This window comes from Schistocerca nitens, chromosome 2 (genome assembly GCF_023898315.1).
Source record: "Schistocerca nitens isolate TAMUIC-IGC-003100 chromosome 2, iqSchNite1.1, whole genome shotgun sequence".
Lineage (NCBI taxonomy): Eukaryota > Metazoa > Arthropoda > Insecta > Orthoptera > Acrididae > Schistocerca > Schistocerca nitens.
In genome coordinates, this window is record NC_064615.1 from 282,374,103 (window position 1) to 282,385,039 (window position 10,937).

Sequence of the window (10,937 nt, forward strand, 5' to 3'; positions counted from 1 at the left end):
CATGACGACTGCCTACCATCCGCAAGGGTAAATTCGAAGCTCCAGCGACAGGCAACAAGCGGAAAGGTGACGAAGAGCGTAGCGGCAAGGGAAGTTCTAAGAAGATCACCGCCAGGGCGAACATCAGTCATCGGGAGTCGGAGTATGCAGGACCGATGACTCGTTCCCGGACTAGGAGGACGTAACACCGAGACGCCGGTCTCTTAAGGAGGGAGCAATGTCGCACCTGAGTAGAACAGTTACCGTGATGTAGTGGAAATACTACTAGACTATGGCATGGACAGTAGTGAGTTCAAAACTCACCTGAACTGTAAAATTTTAACTTCTATATTCGGTTCGAGTCGAGTACATTCTAGAAGTGTTCACAAATGTCAAGAATCATTGTACTGGAATGATCTGTAACTGTATATACACCGTAAATGTTCTTGCTGGAGGCAGTTCGCGCCCCGCTCTTGTATGTGCAAGTGCTGAATAAACTTTCGTTAAGTGAAGTTAATGTTCGTCATTCATCCAATTACACCTTCTTCTACGTGACATTATTTGTTAATTTCAGCCAGCCGCGGTGGTCTCGCGGTTCTAGGCGCGCAGTCCGGAACCGTGTGACTGCTACGGTCGCAGGTTCGAATCCTGCCTCGGGCATGGATGTTTGTGATGTCCTTAGGTTAGTTAGGTTTAAGTAGTTCTAAGTTCTAGGGGACTAATGACCACAGCAGTTGAGTCCCATAGTGCTCAGAGCCATTTTTTGTTAATTTCATGATGTAAACAAATAATTTTGCTTAACCCTTGTAGCACAAGAACCTGATAAAAGAATCAATGTTTCGAAGTATTCGGTTAATTTGATGAGTTAAGTTTTAATTGTAATTTTTGTAAATTTAACTGTGAACAATGTGCAGCTTCAGTACCTATTACTGTGATGATATATAAGGGCCAGATTTTTTGTCATGAGACAGACAGTCCACGGCCCAGTTTCAGACGAGAAACCTGTGTCGGTTAGAACAACAACAATGCATAAACGTAACTGTGAAATAAGTGTTAAACAATTAGGTCGAGTGTTAAAACAATGACAGTGTCTGCTGCATATGTACGTTTCTATTCTTCAAGAACTGTGAACTTTGTGGTTAGATTTTTACTGCTTGTAGATGTTCAACAGGAAAATATTGTAGTCCTATGTGGATGCTTACATACATACAAACATCCATACATACATACGTTAATCCTTGTTCCATAGATCATGAACACGACATTTCGTAATGATGTGGAACGTATCACTTTGACATAAGTTTACTTTACACAAAATAATTAATTTCCTTTCATATCTAAGAATTAATCTATTTAGTAAATGGAGTTGAAAGATTTTTGTTGGCAGCATAATTCCCCCCTTTTTGTGCCAAAGTGAGAGTTAATTCAGAACAGTGAAGATCATCCATTCTTCTAGTGTTGTAGCTATGCACTTCGCTGTTATTTTTGAACTGGAATGGGTTATCAATGACAAATTTCATAAGTGAATATATGTATTGCAGACTTACTATAAATATCCCGAGTTGCTTAAATAAATGTCTGCAAGGTGCTCTTGGGTGGGCTCCAGCTATTTTTCTGATTACACACTTTTGTGCAATGAGTACTTTCTTTCTTAGTGACGAACTGCCCCAAAATATGATGCCATAGGAAATCAGTGAATGAAAATAGCCCCAGTAGGCTAATTTACTGATATGTTTATCACAAATTTGTGCAGTAACCCTAATAACATATGTAGCTGAACCTAACCATTTCAGCAGATCAACGGTGTGTTTCTTGCAGTGCTATTTCTCATCAATGCACACATCCATAAATTTTCAGTATTCTGCCTTAGGAACAGAATTCTGTTCATAGTCCATACTTATCAATGGTGTTATGCCATTTAATATACAGAATTGTATAATTTATAGTTTCTTAAAATTTAGTGAGTCCATTTGCAGAGCACCACTTAATAATTTTCTGAAAGACGTTATTTACAATTTCCTCTGCTGATTCTTGCCTGTTAGGTGTGATTACTATACTTGCATCATCAGCAAAAATAACCAGCTTTGCTTCTTCTTGTATACAGAGTGGCAAGACGTTAATATATATTAAGAACAATAAGGTACCAAGACTGAACCCTTTGGGACGCCATTCTTGATACCTCCCCACTTAGAGGACTCTGCTGGTTTTTGCAGACAATCTGTACTGTTAATTTCAACCTTCTGCATCCTTCCAGGTAAGTATGAATTAAACCATTTGTGCACTGTCCCACTCATACCACAATACTTAAGCTCATGTGGAATAATTTCATGATTCACACGATCAAACTCCTTTGAGAGATCACAAAATATTCCAATGGGTGATGTTCGTTTATTCAATGCATTTAATATTTCATCATTGAAAGCATATATAGCATTTTCTGTTGAAAAGCTTTTCTGAAAACCAAACTGACGTTTTGTTACTAGTACATTTTTACAAATATGTGATGCTACTCTTGAATACAATACTTTTCCAAACATTTTGCATAAAGCTGTCAGAAGTGAGATTGGGTAGCATCAGATCTATCCCATTTTGTATGCAATGATTTAACGATATCGTATTTCAGTCTATCAGGAAAAATTCCCTGTTCAGTGTGCTGGTACATACGTCTCTGAGAATCCTATTTATTTGTTGGAAACAAGCTTTCAGTACTCTGTTGGAAATGCCATCAATTCCATGTGAGCTTTTACTTTTTAGTGACTTTATTATTTTCCTAAGTTCAGTAGGAGAGGTGGGTTGAATTTCTATTTTATCAAATTGCATATACTGTCTTGCATTTTCTAATGACTAGCTGGATCCTATTTTCTCTACAGTACTTAAAAATGATTACAAAAATGTTTTCGACTTCTGACTTCTTGTTAACAAACTTTTCATTGTGTTTTATAACAATACAGTTTTCCTCCCAAGGCCATCAGTAGTTCTAATGGAATGTTGTCTACTCCCGGGGCCTTGTTTCGACTCAGGTCTTTCAGTGCTCTGTCAAACTCTTCACGCAGTATCTTATCTCCCATTTCGTCTTCGTCTACATCCTATTCCATTTCCATAACATTGTCCTCAAGTACATCGCCCTTGTATAAACCCTCTATATACTCCTTCCACCTTTCTGCCTTCCCTTCTTTGCTTAGAACTGGGTTGCCATCTGAGCTCTTGCTATTCATACAAGTGGTTCTCTTCTCTCCAAAGGTCTCTTTAATTTTCCTGTAGGCAGTATCTATCTTACCCCTAGTGAGACAAGCCTCTATATCCTTACATTTGTCCTCTAGCCATCCGTGCTTAGCCATTTTGCACTTCCTGTCGATCTCATTTTTCAGACGTTTGTATTCCTTTTTGCCTGCTTCATTCACTGCATTTTTATATTTTCTCCTTTCATTAATTAAATTCAATATTTCTTCTGTTTCCCAAGGATTTCTATTAGCCCTCGTCTTTTTACCTACTTGATCCTCTGCTGCCTTCACTACTTCATCCCTCAGAGCTACCCATTCTTCTTCTACTGTATTTCTTTCCCCCATTCCTGTCAATTGTTCCCTTATGCACTCCCTGAAACTCTCTACAACCTCTGGTTCTTTCAGTTTATCCAGGTCCCATCTCCTTAAATTCCCACCTTTTTGCAGTTTCTTCAGTTTCAATCTGCAGTTCATAACCAATAGATTGTGGTCAGAATCCACATCTGCCCCTGGAAATGTCTTACAATTTAAAACCTGGTTCCTAAATCTCTGTCTTACCATTATATAATCTATCTGATACCTTTTAGTATCTCCAGGATTCTTCCAGGTATACAACCTTCTTTTATGATTCTCGAACCAAGTGCTAGCTATGATTAAGTTATGCTCTGTGCAAAATTCTACAAGGCGGCTTCCTCTTCCATTTCTTCCCCCCAATCCATATTCACCTACTATGTTTCCTTCTCTCCGTTTTCCTACTGACGAATTCCAGTCACCCATGACTATTAAATTTTCGTCTCCCTTCACTACCTGAATAATTTCTTTTATCTCGTCATACATTTCATCAATTTCTTCATCTGCAGAGCTAGTTGGCATATAAACTTGTACTACTGTAGTAGGCATGGGCTTTGTGTCTATCTTGGCCACAATAATGCGTTCACTATGCTGCTTGTAGTAGCTAACCCGCACTCCTATTTTTTTATTCATTATGAAACCTACTCCTGCATTACCCCTATTTGATTTTGTATTTATAACCCTGTATTCACCTGACCAAAAGTCTTGTTCCTCCTGCCACCGACTTCACTAATTCCCACTATATCTAACTTTAACCTATCCATTTCCCTTTTTAAATTTTGTAACCTACCTGCCCGATTAAGGGATCTGACATTCCACGCTCCGATCCGTAGAACGCCAGTTTTCTTTCTCCTGATAATGACGTGCCCTTGAGTAGTCCCTGCCCGGAGATCCGAATGGGGGACTATTTTACCTCCGGAATATTTTACCCAAGAGGACACCATCATTATTTAATCATACAGTAAAGCTGCATGTCCTCGGGAAAAATTACGGCTGTAGTTTCCCCTTGCTTTCAGCCGTTCACAGTACCAGCACAGCAAGGCTGTTTTGGTTAATGTTACAAAGCCAGATCAGTCAATCATCCAGACTGTTGCCCTTCCAACTACTGAAAAGGCTGCTGCCCCTCTTCAGGAACCACATGTTTGTCTGGCCCCTCAACAGATACCCCTCCGTTGTGGTTGCACCTACGGTACGGCCATCTGTATCGCTGAGGCACGCAAGCCTCCCCACCAATGGCAAGGTTCATGGTTCATGGGAGGGAGAGCCAGTCATGACAAAACTCTACCATCTGGTGAGCAAGATGTATGAGACAGGCGAAATACCCTCAGACTTCAAGAAGAATATAATAATTCCAATCCCAAAGACAGCAAGTGTTGACAGATGTGAAAATTACCGAACTATCAGTTTAATAAGTCACAGCTGCAAAATACTAACGCGAATTCTTTACAGACGAATGGAAAAATTGGTAGAAGCGGACCTTGGGGAAGATCGGTTTGGATTCCGTAGAAATGTTGGAACACGTGAGGCAATACTAACCTTACGACTTATCTTAGAAGAAAGATTAAGAAAAGGCAAACCTACGTTTCTAGCATTTGTAGACTTAGAGAAGGCTGGAATACTCTCTTTCAAATTCTGAAGGTGGCAGGGGTAAAATACAGGGAGCGAAAGGCTATTTACAATTTGTACAGAAACCAAATGGCAGTTATAAGAGTTGAGGGTCATGAAAGGGAAGCAGTGGTTGGGAAAGGAGTGAGACAGGGTTGTAGCCTCTCCCCGATGTTATTCAATCTGTATATTGAGCAAGCAGTAAAGGAAACAAAAGAAAAATTCGGAGTAGGTATTAAAATTCGTGGAGAAGAAGTAAAAACTTTGAGGTTTGCCGATGACATTGTAATTCTGTCAGAGACAGCAAAGGACTTGGAAGAGCAGTTGAACGGAATGGACAGTGTCTTGAAAGTAGGATATAAGATGAACATCAACAAAAGCAAATCAAGGATAATGGAATGTAGTCAAATTAAATCGGGTGATGCTGAGGGAATTAGATTAGGAAATGAGACACTTAAAGTAGTAAAGGAGTTTTGTTAATTAGGGAGTAAAATAACTGATGATGGTCGAAGTAGAGAGGATATAAAATGTAGACTGGCAATGGCAAGGAAATCGTTTCTGAAGAAGAGAAATTTGTTAACATCGGGTATAGATTTAAGTGTCAGGAAGTCGTTTCTGAAAGTATTTGTATGGAGTGTAGCCATGTATGGAAGTGAAACATGGACGATAACTAGTTTGGACAAGAAGAGAATAGAAGCTTTCGAAATGTGGTGCTACAGAAGAATGCTGAAGATAAGGTGGGTAGATCATGTAACTAATGAGGAGGTATTGAATAGGATTGGGGAGAAGAGAAGTTTGTGGCACAACTTGACTAGAAGAAGGGATCGGTTGGTAGGACAAGTTTTGAGGCATCAAGGGATCACAAATTTAGCATTGGGGGGCAGTGTGGAGGGTAATCGTAGAGGGAGACCAAGAGATGAATACACTAAGCAGATTCAGAGGGTTGTAGGTTGCAGTAGGTACTGGGAGATGAAGATGATTGCACAGGATAGAGTAGCATGGAGAGCTGCATCAAACCAGTCTCAGGACTGAAGACCACAACAACAACAACAACAGTTTTCCTGTGCTTTAGGTTGCCCTGTTTCCCTTTCAACAACATTATAAATTGTTTTAATTATTACCAAATGTGCTAATCTAAGACATAACTCGCATGTTTCTGGACTTTTTAGTAACTTTTCTTAATACAGTGCAGTCGTTTTTATAATGTTTCACTGTTTCAGAATCATTACTCCTCCTAACTATAAGATACAATTCCCTTTTCTGTTTACAAGATATTTTTATCCCTTTAATAAGCCATAGCTGTTTACATGGTTTCTTACAATTACATTTCATTGTTTTCTTACGGAAACTGTTTCCAAATATACTCACCAAGGTGTCCTGAGAAAGGTTAAATTTTAAATTAGCATTGTGTTCGTGTACACCTCATCCCAGTCTAATTGTTGCAAATTTTCCATAAAATTTTGAATTGTTAAATCATTAATTGAATGCACTATTTTGGAAGACTGTTTTGCATTACTGTATGGAGCTATAATGCAACTAACTGTGCCTCATGATTCGTCAGATCTTTCTTAACAGGAAAAGTTTTTATTTGATTTAATTCATCTTGGTCTATGAATACATTATCCACCGAGCAGGAAAATAAATAACTGATGTCAAATTGAAAGAACCAAGTAATACTTCAGGGTCAAGCTTTCTATCGGACTTTTTCTGGAAATCTGCATTGAAATCGCCACAAACAATAATTTGCTTTCCTCTGTCTGACAGCTAGCACAACAAAGGATCCAAGTTTTTCAAAAATAGTTGAAAATTTCTCAGTTGGGACCTATGCACAGCTACAATTTTAAAAGTGCCATTATTTAGTTTAAGGTCACATGCGCATGCTTCTGTATGTTGCTCTACGCAATTTTTTTTAATTTCCAAATTTTTCAGACTATGGCAGATTTTAACATATATGGCAACTCCTTTCTCCATAGTGTCTCTACTTACAAGTGCTCAAAGCTTATATCCACCAACATTTATCATTTCCATACTTGTGACTACATAATGTTCAGACAGGCATAGTATATCCGTTTCACCCGCAGTTTCTAAATCTTCTAAACAAACAAGAAGCTCATCTACTTTGCTTTTTAATCCCATGATACTCTGATGCAATATATTAATATTAGTTTTCACTGTGCTTTCATGTGAATCTTGAGACATACTAGCCTTATTTTTCACTGTACTGTTATGAGAATCTTGTGATATTTTCACATCTCTAGTACTTGCCTGTCTGGACTTCTCATTAAGCTTAATTTCAATCAATTTAGGATGACTGGACACTGATCTTAGCCTAAAAAAGTACTCCCATGTGTTTCATTGCCCCCCACCTTAAGATTTTGCTATCATCCCAACCAGTTTACCCTCCCCTTTCCTCCTGAGATGGAGGCCATGTCTTGTGAAGTCCCACCTACCAATACCATCAACAAAACCAAACCTTTGCCTGACAAAGTAGTTGCCTGAAGCAGCTGAGCTAGCTCCATATTGACCCTCCTGGCAGAGCGGTTCAATTGGGACCGATTATACCCCATGAAAGCAGGAAACAACCCAGCATCTGTATGGTTCTTTGCGGCTGCTATTTTAACCAGGTCACACTTAGTATTGTAGCTCTGATCCCTGTGAATACAGTTTCCCGCTCCACCCACTACCCCAGCATGATCCTGCTTTGTAAAATCCTTGCACAATGATTCTACACCCTCTGTCACTTGGTTAACACGTGGACTGGGATTGAAACTACTTGTGACCCGGTATCTGTCACCTAATTTATTCTCTAAGATCTGTCCCACACATCCTCCATGGCTACTACCTAACAACAGAACTTTCCTCCTACTTTCTACTTTTTTTGCAACAGTTGGTTTCCTCGTGAAAGTCTGTTGAGTGCTGACTACACTTATATCTACTTGAGCTTCTTCCTTTGTTGGCAAAGGTAGCAGGACAAATCTGTTGTTTGTGCCAATGATGAAACTGTCAGATACTGTTCTCTTTCTGTGGCCCCTCTTCCTTGCTACTATTTCCCACGTGTTTTCACTCATCTCTCCCTTAACCTCATCAGTTCCTCCCTAGCACTATCCAGTTCAGCCTGAAGGGCTCTAGCCTTCCCTTCCTTTTCCACTATATTCCTATCGCTTGAACATAACCTGCAATACCATGGAAGAGACCCATTTACTTCCCCGATTCCCATGCCGCTACATTCACCCCAGTGTAACCATTTGCCACAACAGCTGCACAGAACCCCAGAACTGACTTTCCTACGGCAGCTCAAACAGTTCTGGCTCATGGTTGTTTACAATTTTTTACAAAATTTATCCGGCCAATAACAGTAATATTCTATTAACTACAAATCACAAGAGTCACTTAAGTTGTGTGGAACACTAATATAGGTGCACAGTATTAATATAGTAACATAATATAGTTAAACTAACGTTAAAACATCAAACCGTGTATACCCGAACAATTAGGCCTAAGATTGGGTATGGGCGATACATAGTATACGCGTTTTGAAAGGAAATAAAAGATAGAACTTAAAACCTTTAATTCCCCGAGTAGATACGGCACTAGTAAATATATGTGTAATGGAAACAAACCAAATTATTCAATTAATACTTAAAGAAATGTCTTAAACTTGTGTGTAAACCTTCGTCTAAAGTACGCTGAAACCGGCCTTTTGGTTATGTTTAATTTTTTTTTTTTGAGAAATACTTTGAAACGAGTGAAACCTTCAATAAATAATATAAAACAGACTCTAATTAATTTCGTTACAGTGTAATATTAACTTAATTGGCAGTTACTATAGAATTAATTACTTATCTTCACGAGCTTAATATTCAAGAGTGTGCGATCTGCGCCAGTGCTGCCAACGGTTCACCTGCAACTTATTAATGAGGTTTATCGAAAGTTAAACAATAGTGCACTGGCCATACATAACTGCATATTATTGGGGGGCCGTAAACAGTGAAAGTAAACTTCTGTGAAATGCAACTGTGCACCTGTTGGCTACATTATTTAAAGTAGTCAGTGTTGTACTTCCACACTGCAGTTTTCTGCTAGTTGACACCGAGGACAATCAACGAAGAAAACAAAGCAGGAGAACCATCACAAGCTAAAGTCATGGAGATGAAGGAGGATAAGCTTATAGCTGCCAGTTCCAGCACTGGGTTTATCTAATTTTTAAATAGATTTATATTCACCTAAAACTCAGTCAAAACTATAGAAATTTTACATCAAAAACGTGCAAAAGTAATTTACCGAATTTTCTCTAGCTGTAAGCGTTCGACTTCCACGAGGTTCCAGTACAGAACTGCGGAGATATTGACACATGATCTGCCTGTTTGGAGAAGACTGATATTGTGCTTTATGGACCTGAAATTCTGATGAGTACACTTCTTTTACCGCCACCTACCCTATACATTTGAAATAAAATAAACATAGACATTGTAATACAGGTAAAGAATACAAGACGTGCAAATTATGTCACCTATAATGCATGAATCTTAGTACAAGATTTGCAAGAGTTGTTGTTGTGGTCTACAGTGCGATGAGTGGCGTGATACAGTCCTCCATGTTACGCTGTCCTTTGCAAGCCCCATCATCTTTGTGTAACGACTGCAACCCACACGTCTTTCAAGCTGCTCGGTTTCCCTTCACAGTTCTTATCTCCCAAGCTACCTTCCGTTAGCAAACTGATGACTCCTCGATACTTCAGGCAGTGTCCTATCAACCAATCCCTTCCTTTGTTCAGGTTATGCCTTCCTAGTAGACCGTCATTGCAGTAGACCGCTTTTTGAGCGGGAAGGCCATTCGTAGCTCTGCGTTCCTCATAGCACCTCATTTCAAACGCAACCGTAAATGTTTTTCCCTCTTTGCTGCATAACTTCACTTTGCATGTTTGCTCCTGTGTATAACATGTACAGAAAAATCGTCACGAACACTACTCCAGTAACGTTGGTAACAACTGACGTGATAAAATTGATCATGTTTTATTATTCACAGGGATAGCTACTACGGTTGTTAAGTCGTGTAGTGCAAGTCTCTTTGGTGCCACAAGTCGTTGGGTCGTTGGAGATGACATGATTTGGACAACACAAACATTCATATCCGGAGCGAAAAAAAAAAAAAACGCCGAGGATGCCGGGATTCGAATTGTGAACCCAGTAATTTAGAGACAACCACGCTAAGCGCTAGAACGTGAGCTGAGGTCGAAAGAAGATATCAGCAGTGTGGAAGATTATCTTTCCCCTTGAAGGTCGCGAAGCATACATCACTGACATTGGCATGACACTAGCAAGATTATATTACCAAAAAAATAAAGAACCGTAACTTCTTGAATACGTAGTTACATCATTTGCTGTTTGCTGATGAGAAAACCCTGATGGCGCAAGACGAGGTGACTGCAAATTAAATATGTAATCATTTATTATGAAAAGGAAAGTTGCTACTCCCCATACAGAGGAGATACTGAGTCGCATATGGGTAGAAGAAAAATAGCGTCACAGTATAAGATTTCGGCCAACAAGGCCTTTGTCGAAAATAGACGACGGACACACACACACACACACACACAGACACACACACACACACACACACACACACACACACACACACAGGCAAACACAACTCACACACACACACATATATATATATATATATATATATATATATATATATATATATATATATATATATATATACACTACTGGAAATGGAAAAAAGAACACATTGACACCGGTGTGTCAGACCCACCATACT